General features: G+C 41.6%; 1 protein-coding gene across 1 annotated transcript in view; it reads left to right on the plus strand.

Moving 5' to 3' along the window:
* Window positions 1–20566, plus strand: part of LOC118218891 — a 217111-nt gene that overhangs the window by 44650 nt on the left and 151895 nt on the right. The gene's annotated exons all lie outside the window — the stretch shown is intronic.

The raw sequence follows: 20566 nt of genomic DNA on the forward strand, positions 1-20566 counted from the left end.
CATTTGGAATACAGTGTGGTGCATAAAGCAGAGAATCAAAACAGAATCTTCAGCGGAGAGGACCATAAATCTGTTCCACTGTCTCAGTGAACTGAATGACAACTCTCTAGTGGAGGAAATCAAGAATTTCCAGAGATCAGGAAAACTCTCTAATGAAAAGCTGGAACCACACCAATGTTCAGCCCTGGCCTTTGTGTTACTGATGTCAGAGGAGATCCTAGATGAGTTTGACTTGAAGACCTACAACACATCAGCAGCAGGTTATCAGAGACTGCTACCAGTACTCGGGAACTGCAGGAAGGCCATGTGAGTATTATGTAATTATTAAAGTAGATGATGACAGCATGTTTTTATAAACACTTCATAGTTAAAGTGAAAATAGAATACAATAAAATTGTCAGGCAAGTGAGAATTATGATTTTTGAGTCAAGCTATTTTAACAGATTGTGCCCTCATTTAATAAATACAGAAGTACCATCAATGTAAAAAATGTATCCAACATGTAAAATGTATTTTATTAGATTTAATTTACATATTATCATCAGCTAAAGAATCAAGACCAGAGATCCAAGACTGTGATCATAAAATAGCAAGGCAGAGCTGAGAAGCAAGGCAAATGGCACAAGATCAAAGGCTCACTTTTGCTTTTCAGGCCAACACTTTATTTCTATTTTATTTTATTTGTATAGCGCTTTTAACAAAGGAGCTTTGTCTCAAAGCAGCTTTACAGAGAACCGGCCCCCAAAGAGTAAGCCTAGGGCAACAGTGGCAAGGAAAAACTCCCTGACTGATAACAGGAAGAAACCTTGAGCAGAACCAGACTCAGAGGGGGAACCCATCTGCTGTGGGCAGGCACCGGTTTGTTGTGGAAAATCAACAGTGGCAGGAGGCGGGGGTGCCCAGCTGGTCTAGCTGGTCTAGGGCTGGAGCTGCGGGTCAGGGGGGGGTGCTCAGCAAACTTGGGCTAGAGCTCCGGGCAGGTGCCCAGAGCCGAGGAAGAAAAACATTCTTAGGGGGTTCAAATGGTAGATTAGCAAGCAGAGCAGAAGAAACAGAGGTGCCCACATGCGAAAAGGAAAACCCCGGCAGAATGAGGCTATGGCAGCATAGCTAAGGGAAACAGAGGCAGGGGCCAACGCAGCCATAAGGGCAGGCTTGAGACAGTCATTACCAGACCATGACCAGTTCAGCTTAACACAGCACTACCAATGATGATCCAGTGACAGCACTAACCGCTCAGTCTGCCAGAGACTCTATAGCTATGCCCACCACCCACTCCTGCCCCTCAAATATAAGAGACAAAAAATATATGTTTTGAGCCTAGCTTTAAATAAGGTGATAGTGTCTGCGCCCCGAACATGGGCAGGCAACTTGTTCCACAAGAGGGGAGCACGATAGGAGAAGGCTCTACCACCTATGGTACTTTTAGATATTCTACGAATAACAAGGAGGCCTGCACCCTGAGAACAGAGCGTTCGTGAGGGAATATAAGGAAGAAGTAAATTATTTAAGTACAAAGGGGCAAGCCCATGTAAGGCTTTAAAGGTAAGAAGTAGTATCTTATAGTCTATTCGGAATTTAACTGGCAACCAGTGAAGCGATGCTAACACTGGGCTGATGTGCTCGAATCTCCTTGTTCTAGAGAGAATACGAGCTGCTGCATTTTGAATTAGCTGGAGCCCTTCAGAGAGGAATTTGCACATCCAGACAAAAGAGCATTGCAGTAATCTAATCTTGAAGTATCAAAAGCATGAACTAGCTTTTCTGCATCATGTAAGGACAGTATTTTCCAAATTTTTGAGATGTTTCTCAAGTGATAAAAATCAACCCTGAACCAAGAGAGTGTCTGTCCACGGAGGCCTGCAAGATTTTCAAGTCTATCCAGAAGGATGATGTGATCAACTGTGTCAAATACCGCACTCAAGTCTAAAAGCACAAGTGCAGAGATGCAGCCATGGTCGGAAGCGAGGAGTAGGTCATTGAGTACTTTGACCAGGGCTGTTTCAGTGCTGTGAGAGGGTCTAAAACCAGATTGAAAGACTTCCAATATATGATTGGAGTGCAAAAATGAACCAAGTTGTTTTGAAATGGCCTTTTCTAGTATTTTAGAAAGAAAGGGAGGTTCGAGATAAGCCTGTAGTTAGACCGGTCATTCACATCCAAGTTTGGCTTCTTAAGAAGGGGTTTGATGGCTGCAATTTTAAGAGTCTGTGGTATGTGTCCAGATGCGAAAGACACATTGACAATATGTAACATTGGTGTTCCAATCACTGGTAATAGCTCCTTGTAAAGCTTCTTAGGGATAGGGTCTAGAAGACAAGAAGATTTTTAGGAATGAACTATGGCATTAAACTCCATGAGATCTATTGGAGCAAAAGAGTTCAGATAGGCCGCCCGTCTTTCTGAACATTCTTCTGAAGATTCTGCATCCATGCGTTGAGCGGATGGAAGGGCAGACCCTATATGAGGGGTGGTAGGAGAACTTTGAATCTTGCCCCTGATTTTTATAATTTTGTCTTCAAAGAAATTCATGAAGTCATTGCTACTAAATGATATTGAGGCACATGGATCAACTTGATTCTTGGTCAGCCTGGCAACAGTGTTAAACAGGTGCCTAGGATTGTTTCTATTTTCGTCTATTAAAGTAGATAAGTATGAGGAACATGCTGTGGAGAGGGCATGTTTATAAGTTAGTAGACTGTCTTTCCAGTCCTGGAGGAATACCTGCAATTTAGTAGAACGCCATTTGTGCTCAAGTTGGCATGAAGATTGTTTGAGAGCACGAGTATGGTCATTGTACCAGGGTGATAATTTCTTATAGCGGACTTTCCTCTTCTTAAGAGGTGCGATAGTATCCAGGGTTCTGGAAAGTACATAATTTATGTTGTCTGTCAGCTGATCAATTGAGCTAATGCTTGCATTTTTGTATGTGTTTGGGCGGGAGCCAAGAAAATCCCCACAGTGCACAAATGAGCCTGGGAGCTCATTAATAAAGGCATTTGCAGTCCTGGAGGAAAGCTTACAGCTAAGGTAGAATGAAGGATCTGGTGACACATGACAGACTTGTGAAAGTTGGACAGTAATTAAATAATGGTCTCATAGCACAGGGTTTTAGGCATAACTGCTATATTTGCTATTTCTGTATCATACGACCAGATCAAGAGTATGGCTATGAGAATGTGTGGACTGATGTATATGTTGATCGAAGCCAATAGATTCAGTGATAGACAAGAGTGCTGATCTGAGAGGATCACCTTCACTATCCATGTGAATATTGAAGTCCCCTACAATTACTACTTTATCTGAATTAACAACCAGGCTGGAAAGGAAATCAGCTAACTCAAGTAAAAAGCCACTGTATGGCCCTGGTGGCCTGTATACAATTGCGAGGATAAAACTGACTGCTTTTTTGTCTGGATGTGCAAAACTGAGAACAAGCACTTCAAAAAATTTACATTTGAAGCCGGATTTCAAAGTAGCAAAAAAATTAAAATGATATACAGCAGCAACACCACCCCCACGACCCGTCAGACGGGGAACGTGAGTATAGCTGTAGCCAGGAGGGGTGGATTCATTTAAGGCAATATACAGTTTTAAGCCAACTTTCAGTTACACATAAGATTTCAACTTGGTGATCAGTAATTAATTCATTTACAAGAGTTGCCTTAGGGGCTAGTGATCTGATATTAATTAATCAAATTTTTAGCTGAGTTTGGTCAGCCGCATTATTAGTAGAATAACAAGGTCTGATATTGTTCAGATTAGCCATACGGTCTTTATTGAACTAACGTTTGTCCTTAACTTTGACTTGGACAAGTAAACACAAGTGTTACACTTATTCTTATCTAACTCAGTTTGGTGAAGTAGTTCGAACTGTGTTTGTGTAGAAAAAAGAATCCCTCCTTTTAAATGTCAGTCAGTTAAGGACAAATGTTGATTGAATCAAATCCATGTTTTTCAAAAGGGGGGAAGAATCCCCCTTTTATCCCTAGTCCATGCATAGATAATTTGTGAGTGGGAGATGACCAGAGAGAGCCTGCTCAGTCTGTACCCCTCTTACATTGTTCAAGAAGATGAGATATTTTTTCAACATTATGATTAATGTAATGCTGGGTTTGATTTGGGAGAGGCAAGTGTGGTTATGAATGAAATGTTTGTGTTACTGTATTGTGCGATTAGGTCAAACAGTAAATGCACCATGTTACAAGGCCAGTAGTGCCATTCTGGCCTCTGCTTTATTTTGGTGTAGGCTGACCCAGAATCCAATAGTGCCTGTAGACAGAGTGAAAACAGGAAGGTAGAGGAATTGTAGGATATAATGGGTGTCAGGGTGAGGTCTTCTCAGGGGACTGTTAAAGTGCCTGTTTTTGAGGTAATACTGTGTCTTATCTCAGGCTAAAGTCTGGCCTGTACAAGGATTCTGAAGTTTCCTAAACCCTGGAAAAAGCTAAATGGTGTCTCCTTGGACAGCACCATTTAATGTATCAGTATTCCAACAAAATGAACTCGAAGGCATCATTAACAGTTCTAACATAACTTTGGTTTCACTACCTGGTTATATGTAACACCAGCAGAACAGACAGACTGCACTACATGGTTATATATAACCTCAGCAAAACAGACAGACTGCACTACCTGGTTACATGTGAACAGATCACTTTTTTGCATTACTGTTTCTAAAGTGAATCTGGCTTTTTCTGTGTATTGGCTTGCAATGCTGTGGGAAGTTTCTCACAGTTACCAGCAAAAGTAAAGAAGCAGAGCCTAACTCTCTATCCACCCTGAAAGATCTGTGTTATTTCTTGCATCTTTACTTTTGGTTGTATCTGTGCCAAATGTCAGAAGAATGGGGGCCATTTGAGTAAGAGTTTCATCTGTAGAACTGTCAGAGTTCTGTCCAACAGGACGTCTAATTCTCAGGCCCGAAGTGCTGCAGTTGGAGAATTTAGCAAAGTCATTTTCCTCAGAGCATCAGTAACTTTAAATCCTCAATATCACTCTTCACCACTCAATGCGATTACTGTTACATTGCACATATCAGATTTTACAGTATATTGCGCTATTCAAACACACAATAATATATCAACTCTCTTTTGCAGACTGAACAGGTGTGACCTCACAGAGAAGTCCTGTGAAATTGTGGCCTCTGCTCTTCAGTCATCAAACTCACCCCTGAGAGATCTGGACCTCAGCAACAATAACCTGGGAGATTCAGGAGTGAAGCTGCTCTGTGCTGGACTGATGAGTCCAAACTGTAAACTACAGACACTGGGGTGAGTAGTGCTGTGTACTGTGTGACCTTAACTAAATAGAATAAATGATTATGGATCTGTGCAGTGAAATATAGGGTTGCCAGGTTTGTGGTTCCTGACCATAACGTAAGGTTTCAGTGGAGTCTGTAGTATCAGGTCACAGGTGATGACTGAATGCTGAATGCATGATTGACATTGTGAAATATGGACCACTTCAGTACAGTAATATGTTTCAAGTCGATCATAACATAACAAAAATGACATAACATAACATAATTATGAGAATAGGCCATTCAGCCCGACATGCTCACCGTTTTACTACCTACCACTAGTGCTAGGTTTACCTACAAACTAGATAGTATCCAGCATCGTATCAAGCCCGGTCTTGACAACCCCCAGAGTTTCTGCCTCTACTACATGACATGCGCCAAGCTATTCTACACAGTGACTACTCTCTGTGTGAAAAAATACTTCCTAACGTCGGTGTGGAATTTACCTTTTGCTAATTTCCTTTTATGCCCCCTCGTCATACTAACAGAGCTGAACCTGAAGAATCTCTTGTGGTTCACTTTGTTGATCCCTTTTATGAATTTAAAAGACTCAATCAAATAACCCTGAGTCTACTTTTACTAAGCTTGAAGAAGTTAAGCATCTGAAGTCTTTCCTCAAAACTTTTATCTGTCATACCAGGAACCAGTTTGGTTTCCCTTCTTTCAATCTTTTCCAGATCCTCTATATCTTTATATAGAGGCAGATAGATAAATGTTTTTTCTTTATTTAAATCACAGCACAAACAAGAAATGGCAATAACCTCAATTGTTTAAAAAATAAACTTAAAAAGTGCTGATGTTTAAAGTGCTTGACAAACTGAAATAAATAAATCAAACTCAAATAACTCAAATAAAAGTGTGCGCTGCTCCCGGAGGAGTACAGGGCGCGGTTTCACACACACACACTAGTGATGCGCGGATCGGCTCTGACGTCATCCGAATCCACATGTACGCAATCATCCACCCACCACCCACCCGAACAAATTATTTTCTCCGATTTAGAGACCCGCACCCGATCACACATTACCGCTATTTCTCATTATTTGGCAGCTGTTGCATATGACATACTCAGCACTTGACTCGTCATTCACTAAATCGCTCCCACACGGAACTTTTCTGCCCTTCCTTTTTTGATTCTCTTTTTTAAATTTTCTCTCAGATCTTTTTTGCCTCCATTGCTGCTTAAGACAAATGGACGCTGCAATTGGCGCAACGAGAGTCTAGTCTGCTAAATCACGCCTGACAAAAAATGAAGCTTAAAATATGTTCACATTTTAGAGAATGTAATTAATATTTTCCTCACTAATGATTTATTATTTCACCCACCCGTAACCCATCCGCTATTAATCAGAATGTTAATTTTTATGACTCGGCCCACCCGATCCGCAGATTAACCGTGGTGCCCGCGGATATAACTGCGATCCACACATCACTAATACACACATGCCTCATTTTTTTCCCCACCTGCATTCAGCGAAGAAGAATGTTAGGGTCAGAGCCAATCAGAGGCAGAGAAGGGGCGGGTCTTTGCAGAATGCGGGTGGGAAAAAAATAACGCTACACACACACACAGACAGACCTGCTAAATTGGGATGGCAGGTATGCCATCCCGCCAAGTTACGCCTTGGCGGGGGCATGTCCCATACCTAGCCTATACAGCACCGAGAGTTTGGCACTTTTCAGGGTTCCCCACAGAAATTACCACAACAGCCACAGACACTCAGCCCTTAAAAACATTAAATTCTGTACATTCTGACCCCATTTCAACAGACAGATTTCATAAACTTCACATGTCCACACAATTAAGCCCCAAACTAAGGGGATTTTGCGTTTTCTCCTTCTTCTTCTTCTTCTCATTCTTATTTTTCCTGCCGCCTATCCCACTAATAACATGTCTCCCCATTGGACATTTTACCGACACCCGCCAAATCTTCACCTACGCGACCCAATGAAATACTCGCATACACATGCTAAATACCCATACCTTTTCATTCTGAAACCTTCTCAGTACAAACAGCTAGTCTGCCTGAGGCCTAGTGGGTAAGGTTACAGTCTTGGGATTACAGGGTCCTAGGTTCAAGCCCAGTTAAGAACGCGTTTCTTTGACCTGCTTTTACCCTCACTAATAATTGTCTACTACATCTCAATTATTCCTTTTGCACCATATCTACCACCTGTTCCCCGAACGTATACACTGTATTATGACGTACCGTCTGCACGATCAATTGCTAACCGGCTACAATATTGCAAAGCCATATGGATTCAACGGGAACTCTTCTGTGCTTACTGGCCTGTGTTCTTCTTTAAAACCACGGACAGGTTTGCTAATGATATTTCACGCATTGCATAGCTATGCCATGGTGCTGCCCTAACAAAGTGACAGACTGGTAAACCTCTGGTTGAAGGACTGAATCCCGCCTCGTCCTCAGGCAGATAATTCCCTCTTTTACACTAACGTTTTCTTACGCTTTTATATTTTCTTTACCAAAACTCACTCACGGCCACCCATATGCATTTCATAACGGCAAATGCATTCCTTTTATTAAAAAGTTACACCAGTTCACCGCTATGCCATTTCTACTAACTATATTTCTTCACTTGGCTACTGTACAAAACCTTCTTATCAGCAAACGCCACGTTTCTATATTCATGTTACCTCGCCATGTCTCTATCTAGCCACATACAAACAATTACCACGTATGTACGTTCTGCAACTCCCCATTAAAACATTACATTTAAAATCATGACTCACCAATAAGTATAACTACTAGTACTGAACATGAGAAAAGCACAACAGTACAATAGATTTCACTCGTTACTTAACCCTCCACTTTAACGATTAATGCTTTACACCGACTATTATATATAGCGTGGTCACTTTATTTACTCCGCACTATATTCTGTGCTCATGTCAACCTTCACCTACATGCCCATTCTGCTAAAAACATATTGTTTCAACTACGCAATTTCATCATTTCGTCCTAATTTCTCTCACACTGTTGTTATTTTCTCATATGCAAAGCCTGCTGGGACATATGCGTCTGCTCCTATTCTCCACTATCAACTTCTCCGGTTCTTCAATCTTAGCAAAACAGCGAAGAGGATTCCTACCTGCTGATAAGCCTATCAAAATGCCTTAAACGTGCATCTCCACGAAATAACAGACAACGGAGCAGGACAGAAGGGTATACAAGTTACATTACATTACATTACATTACATTACATTCATTTGGCAGACGCTTTTATCCAAAGCGACGAAGTTGCGACCTAGGGAAGTTGCGACCTAGGGAGCTCTAATTCTACGCGCTTGCTCATTCTTTTATCAATCAAGGCTCGTTGGATGGCCCTCAGATCTGTGAGTACATACACTAGCCATATTTAAACTGCGCTTCTGTTAGGTTTACGCTTACGCCACCGCATGCTTTGTCACAGCCACTGTTTCACATATATAGCAAACAGACACTGCTAAACCGTATACGCTCATCAGACTGTACAAATTCACACAAGGATAGCCATAATCCACAACCGTTTCTTACAGGGTCACTTCGCATTTCTCACTCTCATAATAAAACGCTTTGCAAAAAGAAATGATATCTCATAAAAAATACGTTTTCAACGTACAAAAATGCCAAGTTCCTCAAAAGTACTGATATCAAAATGACACCAAGTTACGATACTACAAACAATATAGGCTATCTTGCCTCACCGAAATTACATAAGATGTATTTCAAAGCAGTGCTATCCAATATTTCCTTAATTCTTTCAAGTCACATGGCCCTGTGTGTATAAGCATGCACTACATGGACAGGCCAAACATATGTGTGGATGGCTCTCTCACAGTCAAGATTGATTGAATAGGTGTGTGCATTTTGTCCAATTTGTATTGGTATGCATGTATTTCGCTGCCCAGGCTTTCTGTTGCGTGAATGATAGTATGTTTCTTGGTATAAGCGTGTGTTCGTAAATGTGAATGTAACATGCTGCGAGGGAAATGTCCCCATGGGGATAAAGAAATTCTCTATGTATGTATGTACAATCTCATAAAAAACACGTTTTCAACGTACAAAAATGCCAAGTTACTAAAAAGTATTGATATCAAAATGACGCCAAGTTACGATACTACAAACAATATAGGCTATCTTGCCTCACCGAAATGACATAAGATGTATCTCAAAGCAATGCTACCCAATATTTCCTCAGTTCTTTCAAGTCACTTGGCCCTGTGTATAAGCATGCACTACATGAACAGGCCAAACATATGTGTGGATGGCTCTCTCACAGTCAAGATTGATTGAATAGGTGTGTGTATGTCCAATTTGTATTGGTATGTAGGCCTATGTATTTCGCTGCCCAGGCTTTCTGTTGCGTGAATGATAGTATTTTTATTGGTACAAGTGTGTTCGTGAATGTGAATGTAAGATGCTGCCAGGGAAATTTCCCCATGCGGATAAAGAAGTTCTCTATGTATGTATGTACAATATGTGTTTTACATGCAATATTTATTGTACGTAGCAAATATACAATAACTTGCACATGTACTCAAATTCAGTTCAAAAGCAAGTATAAACATGTTTTCTGGAGAAATGTGCTTCCTGTCATTGCTCAGCAGCAGTTCTGTACATTAATGAATTTATACATTAATTTCAATGTACAATGTTCAATGTGTTCCATGAGGCAATTCGAAATATTTGTCTCTTTGATCTGACAGAAAGTTTGCATGACATTGTGAAATGGTAAGATAAGAAAACACAGGGCCAAGTGACTTGAAAGAACTGAGGAAATATTGGGTAGCATTGCTTTGAGATACATCTTATGTCATTTCGGTGAGGCAAGATACCCTATATTGTTTGTAGTATCGTAACTTGGCGTCATTTTGATAGCAATACTTTTTAGTAACTTGGCATTTTTGTACGTTGAAAACGTGTTTTTAATGAGATATCAGTTCTTTTTGCAAAGCGTTTTATTATGAGAGTGAGAAATGCGACCCTGCCAGAAACGGTTGTGGAGTATGGCTATCGTTGTGTGAATCTGTACAGCCTGATGAGCGTGTACCGTTCAGCAGTTTCGGTTTGCTATGTAAAACAGTGGCTGTGAGAAAGGATGCAGTGGCGTAAGCGTAAACGCATCAGGAACGCAGATGGAATATGGTATGTACTCACGGATTTGACGTCCATCCAACGAGCCTTGACTGACAAAATAATCAACACGCCCGTAGAATTATAACTCCCTAGGTCGCAACTTGTGTAGCCTTCTGTCCTGCTCCGTTGTCTGTTATTTCGTGGAGATGCACTTTAGTGTTTGTAAGGTTTATCCTTCTGTCCTGCTCCATTGTCTGTTATTTCGTGGAGATGCACTTTTAGTGTTTGTAAGGTTTTTAAAGGAGTACCATGGTGATTTTCACACTTTCTCGGTTTTATGTGCTATTTGCACAAGAGGTATTGAAGAAACACAATGAGCGAAGTATTAAATATGTCCGTTCTGTATTTTTGGAGAAATATGCGTTTTAAATTAATCGTCCTATTTTCAACCGGTTGAGAAAGTTGTCATTTTTCTACGTCACGAATACAGTAACCACTCCTATTTCCACACCCAGTAAAGAAATCTGACAGGACACACCTTCCTGCTGTTCAGACAATGCAAATATTTGACTAACGTTAGGTTCACTTAAATTAGAGTGCCTTTAGATTATTTCTGGTTATATTCATTTAGCTAGCTAGCTAACGTTAGCTAGCTAGGAGGTTTGCTTTCATAAGGCAATGTTATCGATAACGTTAGCTTGCTAGTTTGCTTTTATGAGGACGTTATAGTTGTGCTTTTATCTTAATTTGTCTAGCTAGATAGCAAAAATTATAACTGGATATAAGTCAACTTCCTTACCTTAGCTATCTATCGATACTTGATATACTACTAAGCTAGCTAGCTTGTGAAAATTCAGTCTCTCAAAGAGAGCGCGTATCATGGGGGTAGCTATGGTAACGGGGCACGGTCTGTCAATCATAGCTAACTGACAGTTCTCATTACCACGCCCAGACGGTTCGGGTGAATTTTTATAGTGGGAAATTTAGGCTTAGAAAAATACGTTTTAAAGTACATTGAAATGACTTAAGAATAAAAAAATTATGCACATTTGTTTTGTTGTTGCCTGAAGACAACTGGGAAGTGTCACGTTCAACCACCATGGTACTCCTATAAGGCATTTTGATAGGCTTATCTGCAGGTAGGAATCCTCTTCGCTGTTTTGCTAAGCTAGAACCGGAAAAAATGATAGTGGAGAATAGGAGCAGACGCATATGTCCCAGCAGGCTTTGCATATGAGAGAATAACAACAGTGTGAGAGAAATTAAAATGAAATTACGAAATTCCGTAGTTGAAACAATATGTTTTTAGCAGAATGGGCATGTAGGTGAAGGTTGACATGATCACGGAGTATAGTGCGAAGTAAATGGAGTGACCGGCATGAGCGAGCTTGTATTCCTTATCAAATGGTATATATAACAGTCGGTATTGAACGTTAATTGTTGAAGTGGAGGGTTAAATAACATTGCACACATTATTTGCCTGTAATGTGATGTAATCTATTGCACGAATGTGTTTTTCTCATGTTCAGTGCTAGTAGTTATACTTATGAGTGAATCATGATTTTAAATGTAATGTTTTAATGCGGAGTTGCAGAATATACGTAGTAATTGTGTGTAGCCTATGTGGCTAGATAGAGAACTGGGCGAGGTAACATGAATGTAGAAACGTGGCGTTTGCTGATATTAAGGTTTTGTACGGTAGCCAAGTGAAGAAATATAGTTAGTAGAAATGGCACAGTGGTGAACTGGTGTAACTTTTAAATAAAAGGAATACATTTGCGTCATGAAATGCATATGGGTGGCCGTGAGTGAGTGAGGTTTACCAGTCTGTGACTTCGTTAGCTAATGCCATAGCTATGCAATGCGTGAAATATCATTAGCGAACCTGCCGGTGGTTTTAAAGAAGAACACAAGCCAGTAAGCACAGAAGAGCTTCCGTTGAATCCATATGGCTTAGCAATATTGTAGCCGGTAAATAACTGAACGTACAGACGGTAAGTCATAATGCATTGTGTGGCGATCTTGCCTGTGTGTAACTAAATAATTGTTAGCTTGTTAGCGGTTAACTTGTCCCGCTCCGCGATCGTGTAAATACTCGTTATTTTGAATGTGTGTAGCCTGCTAGGAATCGCTTCCGTAGCGCTAGCAGCCCTCGGGTTTATGATTTTCACCGTCATGTTTCTGTCATTAGTCAATTAGCCAATACTGTTGTTGTATTCCCTGCCTGTCTCTGTTTTGCGTGTCTCGTGCTGCTGTTTCCCGCTGTATGTAAATCCGACCTTTGTGTGATGTGCCGTTAAGGCTGTGTGATTGGTTAGTCCCGTTGCGCCGGGGCAGCCAATCACGGCAAACGGGGTTTGACAAAAGCAGGCTTCGCCCAGCTATGATGGTCAGTCTACGAATTACCGTTTTGAGGAGATGTCACAAATAAAGCGAAGCTCCCCGGGAGCGATTCGAAAACAGCCAAGCCAGTCTCCGTCTCTGCTTCCTCGCGAAATCGCCACAATATTAACCGGCTACAATATTGCTAAGATATAAGTGAACAGTGAACGGCGGGTAGATGTGGTGCAAAAGCAATAATTTAGAAGTAGTAGACAATTATTAGTGAGGGTCGAAGCAAGTTAAAGAAACGTGTGCCAAGCTGGGCTTGAACATACGACCCAGTGTTCCCAAGCCTGTAACCGTACCCACTAGGCCACGGACGGACTAGCTGTTCAAACTGCGGAGTTGCAGAATGTACATAAGTAGTAATTGTTCGTGGCGTCTGTGGCTAGATAGAGAACAGGGCGAGGTAACATGAATGTAGAAACGTGGCGTTTGCTGATATTAAGGTTTTGTACGGTAGCCAAGTGAAGAAATATAGTTAGTAGAAATGGCACAGTGGTGAACTGGTGTAACTTTTAAATAAAAGGAGTACATTTGCGTCATGAAATGCATATGGGTGGCCGTGAGCGAGTGAGGTTTACCAGTCTGTGACTTAGTTAGCTAATGCCATAGCTATGCAATGCGTGAAATATCATTAGCGAACCTGCCGGTGGTTTTAAAGAAGAACACAAGCCAGTAAACACAGAAGAGCTTCCGTTGAATCCATATGGCTTTGCAATATTGTAGCCGGTCAATAACTGAACGTACAGACGGTAAGTCATAATGCTTAGGCCTATATCTTAGCAATATTGTAGCCGGTTAATAACTGAACGGTGAACGGCGGGTAGATATGGTGCAAAAGCAATAATTAAGAAGTAGTAGACAATTATTAGTGAGGGTCGAAGCAAGTTAATGAAACGTGTTCCGAGCTGGGCTTGAACCTACGACCCCATGTTCCCAAGACTGTAACCTTACCCACTAGGCCACAGGCGGACTAGCTGTTTAAACGCGAAATGTTTCAGAGTAAAAATGTATGGGTATTTTGCGTGTGTATGCGCGTTTTTGATTGGGTCGTGTAGGTGCAGATTTGGCTGGTGTCAGTGAAATGTCCAATGGGGAGACATGTTGTTGGGATAGGCGGCAGGAAAAATAAGAATGAGAAGAAGAAGAAGGAGAAAACGCAAAATCCCCTTAGTTTGGGGCTTTATTGTGTGGACATGTGAAGTTGTTTATGAATTCTGTCTGTTGAAATGGGGTCAGAATGTACAGAATTTAATATTTTTAAGGGCTGAGTGTCTGTGGCTGTTGTGGTTATTTCTGTGGGGAACCCTGAAAAGTGCCAAACTCTCGGTGCTGTATAGGTATGGGGCATGCCCCCGCCAAGGCGTAACTTGGCGGGATGGCATACCTGCCATCCCAATATTGCGCTATTTAATCATACAATAATATATAAACTCTTCTTTGCAGACTGAACAGGTGTGACCTCACAGAGAAGTCCTGTGAAATTGTGACCTCTGCTCTCCAGTCATCAAACTCACCCCTGAGAGATCTGGACCTCAGCAACAATAACCTGGGAGATTCAGGAGTGAAGCTGCTCTTGTCTGCACTGATGAGTCCAAACTGCAAACTACAGAGACTGGGGTGAGTAGTGCTGTGTACTGTGTGACCTTAATTAAATAGAATTAGTGATTATGGATCTGTGCAGTGAAATATAGAGCTGCCAGCAGAGCCGGTTTTAGCCTGCTGTATTAGCACTTCTCGTCACATTAAAGACCATCTTGCAGGTTTAATTTTTTACGAAATGTATACTTAACCTTGTCTGTAAATGACCATTTGAAAAGTTAAAAAAGTTAATGCAGGCTTGAATAATAAATATAGACATAAGGGCACAAATTCAGAGGAACCACAACAGCCACAGACACTCAGACAGCATCTGAAGTCTTTCCTCAAAACTTTTATCGTTCATACCAGGAACCAGTTTGGTTTCCCTTCTTTCAACCTTTTCCAGATCCTCTATATCTTTCTTGTAGTACAGTCCCCAGAACTGCACACAATTCACTAAGTGTGGTCTGACAAAGGTATTGTATAAAATAAGTATAACTTCCTTGGATTTACAGGGCTCCAGACTAACTTTTTACATTGGATGCACTGGTGCGCCTAACTTTTTCATTTAGGTGCAGCAGCACATAATTTAGTTAGACCCAAAACTTTTCACCGCGCCTTTTGGCAGCATAATAATACATTTTAAGTGTTACCTTTTTTGTCAATTCCCATACACATGGGTAATTTCTTAACACATTATGTAAATGATTGTAAACAGGAATAAAGTGCAGATAAATGTTTTTTATTTATTTAAATCACAGCACAAACAAGAAATGGCAATAACCTCAATTGTTTAAAAAAAATAAACTTAAAAACTGCTGATGTTTAAAGTGCTTGACAAACTCAAATAAATAAATCAGACTCAAATAACTCAAATAAAAGTGTGCGCTGCTCCCGGAGGAGTACAGGGTGCGGTTTCACACACACACACACTAGTGATGCGCGGATCGGCTCTGACGTCATCCGAATACACATGTACGCAATCATCCACCCGCCACCCACCCGAACAAATTATTTTATCCGATTTAGAGACCCGCACCCGATCACACATTACCGCTATTTCTCATTATTTCGCAGCTGTTGCATATGACATACTCAGCACTTGACTCGTCATTCACTAAATCGCTCCCACACGGAACTTTTCTGCCCTTCCTTTTTTGATTCTCTTTTTAAAATTTTCTCTCAGATCTTTTTTGCCTCCATTGCTGCTTAAGACAAATGGACGCCGCAATTGGCGCAACGAGAGTCTAGTCTGCTAATTCGCGCCTGACGAAAAATGAAGCTTAAAATATGTTCACCTTTTAGAGAATGTAATTAATATTTTCCTCATTAATTATGTATTATTTCACCCACCCGCAACCCATCCGCTATTAATCAGAATGTTAATTTTTATGACTATGCCCACCCGATCCGCAGATTAACCGTGGTGCCCGCGGATATAACTGCGATCCGCACATCAGTAATACACACATGCCTTATTTTTTCCCCATCCGCATTCAGCGAAGAAGAATATCAGGGTCAGAGCCAATCAGAGGCAGAGTAGGGGCGGGTCTTCGCAGAATGCGGGTGGGAAAAAAACACTCTTTTGGTCGCATGTTCAACCAAAATGGTCGCACTCTGGAGCCTTGATTTATACTCACTACTATCCAACCAAGCATCCTGTTGGCTTCTTTACTGCAACAGCACAGTGCCTAGAACCTGAAAGGTTTTGATCAACTATTACTCCCAAATTGAGCACATTCCAATGTTGTTCCTCCCATAAAGTAATCTAACCTTGTGTTATTATTTCCCACGTGTAGAACTTTATATTTAGCCTTATTGAGTTTCATTTGCCAGGTTTCTGCCCACTTCTGGATTCACTTCTGTCATATATTGCAGTCTTCATCCATCCCCATTATTCACTACCTGCTATGAACTCTAATGAAATCCATACTTATACCCCACTCTCTTTCATACGCTGAAGATAAGTTGTACTCCTTCACATTACACACCTGTGTGTGCTACAGGGTTGTAGCGTTTCTGAAGATATTGAGCATAAAATGAGATATTATCAGGGTTTACCCATCTTGAGGGCCTGGGCTACGCAGCTCAGAGGCCCCCCCGCCGCGGCGACGCACGCAAAGATACGCAACACGAGACAACCCCATAATAAGCCAGTGCAAAGAGGCCATGGGAAAATACACACCAACCCCATACAAAAGAACGCCAATTATAGTCATACTGCAAACACACAATGGCAGGATAATCAGTATTTGAGCAGTTTTATCACACGGCAAACAGTCCACAAAAGATAAACAACATTCTAATTCTATTTGTATGAGAAATACATATGGGCATCGCTGGATACAATATCGTAGTCATTTTTGTTTATAAACTACACAATAATATTCAAGACTTAAACTAGTATATTTTAAAAAATCTGACTCACCAGTGATGTCATTAAAATGCCTTTTTCCTGCTTTTCTTTGATGCACAATCCTTAATTAAATCCTTAAAATCCAGCTGGCGCAGCAGATCATGCTCAATGGACAGAATGGTCAACCCGTTCAGTCTATTTTCCTCAATGGATGCCCTCAGTCTGTTCTTAATAATGCCCAACTTGAAAATGATCTTTCTCTGGTGGCATTTGAAATAGGAAGAGTGAGATAAATTCGGAGTGCAATGTCCACGTTTGGGTAAGCACTTTGGAGTTGTTTCTCTCTCAGTAAGACCATCAGGTTTCTTGGTGACAGATCATCAGTTGTTGTGTCGCAGAATTTAATGAACGGAACAAGCTCATCCTCAAAAACTTCCTGTAAATCGGTGCTATATTTTTTCGGAAGATTGCTGCTCGCTTCGCGTATTTCAGACACAGACAGGCTCTTGAGATGGGTTAAAAAGCCAAAATAGTCACAAGTCTCTGTGTAGGACTTATGTCTTGCTTGCAAAGCACTTGTTAGTTTGTCAGTTATGACTAAAAATACCTCGACACGAAACTTCTCAGCTCCAATTAGAATGTGGTCAGGTGCACTGGAATCATCTGCTCTCAGTTTTCTCTTCGCCTGCCGAGTTACCACAGACCTGTATTCCTGTGTTCCTCCCATTTCCTTGGCCTGCGTCTCCAGGTCTCCAAACTGGTTGCGTAAACCTGCCACGAAATCTGACAGTGATCGCAGCATATCCACAGCCGTAACGAGATCCACATCTGCCTTCTGGAGGATAGTACTCGTTGTCTGAATTCTTTGTAATACTTTGTTCCACAATATACACAAGAAAGCTGTCTCTAATCGGTTCATTTTGTTAGCCAGAGAGCGCACCTCGTCACGCGTGAGAGCATTCTGAGAATCATCATCTGATATGTTTATTAGCGAATTCAATATATTTTTATAGTTTACACAGAGAGCTTTGGTGGCCTGGGCGTGAGCGGCCCATCTCGTGTCCGACAGTCCCTTTAAAGTCTCTATGCGTTTGTTAACATTGGGCTCAAGTCCATCCATCATAACCTTCCATCGGTGGGGTGATCCCAAGAAAAAATTGAAGAGTGGACAGATCTGAAAAATGTGGTTGTTTCAGAGCAGCAATCTACAATGTTCACTCCGACTAAATTGAGTGAGTGGGCTGCACACGGTATCCACTCAGCTGAAGGATTTACTTCTAGAATACGGGCCCTCTGTCCTTTGTACACACCTGACGTCTTGGATGCATTATCAAAACATTTTCCCCTACAATTATTTATTTCAATATTCATGTCATTTAGCACGTCTGTAACGGACTGAAAAAGAGACTCACTGGTATGACTGTATATGGGCAGGAATTTTAAAAAACACTCGAAGACTTGACCTTCCTGAGAGACATATCTTATCACGAATGTTAGCTGATCAATATGGGTTAAATCTGGGGTTGAATCAACAACAAGAGAGAAGTACTTCGCTTTCTGCACCATTAGAATAATTTCAGCTTGAACTTGATGTCCCACAATTGCAATGAATTCATCACATACAGTGTTGGATAAATAGGAAGTAGACCCACTCCCCTGGTTTCCACATTTCTTTAAAAGTTCTGCAAGAAAGGAGTCGAACTTGCTGAGTAGCTCAAGTATTCCCAAATAGTTGCCATTGTTAGGGGAACCGAGAACTTCATCGCCTCCTCGGAATGCGAGACCTCGTTCTGACAAGAACTGTATAACGGAGACAATTCGTTTTAGGACCTCGCGCCAATACTTCCCCTCTTCTTCACAGCGCTCCTTAAGTTCATTGTCAATTCCGTGCACCTGTGTGTGAGCGAACCAGATGAGCATTGCATTTCGATGAGACTGGCTTGACTCGTGCTCTTCAGTCCGACAAGAAGCATGTTTCCAATCAGAAAACCCGGATTGAGAAAAGGCAGATGGTGTCCCGCCGAAAAGCTGACAAAAAAAGCAATATACATTACCGGTTGTTGGAGAATAAACTAACCACTCACGGGTTACACTCTCCCCATTACGCAGATTACGCGAAAACAAGGTCTTACTCAATTGTCTGTTCTGATTTTTATACGATCGTTCTGATGCTGTGAATGCTATGTCTTTATTTTGACATGACAAGGATGCTTTTATTCCTTTGCTCACCCAATAGCTACGCAAGTTTTCGGTAACGGGTCCCCAACAAGCTACATCAGTGGATGTGGCTCCACATGTTGCATCTTTCCTCTCGACCGTGGCGCCTGCACCTGCTAGCGGAGTAGCTTCGTCAGCAGCACTGACAGTGTTGATGTTATCAGTGTCTCCGGAGCCGGGTTCCAGAGAAGGCGTACTCTATGCTAACAGGGTTGATGTCGTGGCTGTGCCATCTCTGCCTGGTGATGGCGGTATAGTTTCCGGAGAAGGCGGCTGGGTTGACTGAGTTGGTGTGGCGGGACTTGGGTTAGCATCTGCATCATCGTCAGCGTCAGGGCATGTGTCAGGGAAGGGATCGTTGTTGATGTCGGAGCCTGCTTCGGTTGCTGTTAAGTAATCATCCATCAATGTTTTGAAGAAAGAAGTAAGCTTCGGTATTTTACTGAGAACTTCTTCATTTCTTGCTTTTTGTTGTTGCTTTCTTGCTCTTTTTTGCGCCCCACTCTCGAATTTTCTGCTTGACGACATGTTTGTTCTCGACAGGGTTTGATGATGACACTAGAATTCTCATGACAACATATTTTGTACGTTTACATTGGGATTAACGGCAGTATATCGCGAGACAAGGAGACTCCTCACTGCGATATAGAGTACAGGGTCATTATATGCACCTTTAGCTGCTCCAAACAAAACTGGCACCAACCCACCATACTGTCCATAGCCCAGCTCCAAAACACCATCTAAAAGCACCCTCCCCTAGGCCTGGAAGCTAGGCCTCTTATAGAGCCCGTGCTTAGGTAATGGGCCACAGCTGATGTGATTGCAATGAACCATAGCTGCAGCTATACCCGTCTGCATCATATGTTAAACAGGCAAGAGCTTTGAGGATATGCTGTGGGGGCACTCAGAACAACGCCAATTAATGCATTACTAATGAGATGGGAGAAATACCACTGAGGCATAGATGGGTAAAACGTGCTTTGCATAACTGGATTAAGTTTAAATGATCTAGTGTAGATCACCCTGCTAAGCATCCTATTGAGGACACATGGGAAGTGGACATGCAAGGGAAGAAAGAGGAAAAAAGCTCTAATCAATTGTTTAAGTATGCAATGGGGAAAGCTACAATAAGAGGGGAAAAGACATGGCTCCTTCAACCTGCTGGTCTGTCATCTCCCCATGGCTTCTTCTGGATCCTTTAATAGACCTAGGATTAGGAAAGAACAGAACTGACACAGAGGGCCTCTTACAGTAAGTTCAGCTGAAGCACAGCTGCAGCAAGTGTGGGGTGGATATCTGCAGATCCTCAATATCACTCTTCATCACTCAACATGATTACTGTTACATTGCACATATCACATTTTACAGTATATGGCGCTATTGGGATGGCAGGTATGCCATCCCGCCAAGTTACGCCTTGGCGGGGGCATGCCCCATACCTATACAGCACCGAGAGTTTGGCACTTTTCAGGGTTCCCCACAGAAATAACCACAACAGCCACAGACACTCAGCCCTTAAAAATATTAAATTCTGTACATTCTGACCCCATTTCAACAGACAGAATTCATAAACAACTTCACATGTCCACACAATAAAGCCCCAAACTAAGGGGATTTTGCGTTTTCTCCTTCTTCTTCTTCTCATTC

This window comes from Anguilla anguilla, chromosome 19, assembly GCF_013347855.1.
Source record: "Anguilla anguilla isolate fAngAng1 chromosome 19, fAngAng1.pri, whole genome shotgun sequence".
In the NCBI taxonomy this organism is placed as follows: domain Eukaryota; kingdom Metazoa; phylum Chordata; class Actinopteri; order Anguilliformes; family Anguillidae; genus Anguilla; species Anguilla anguilla.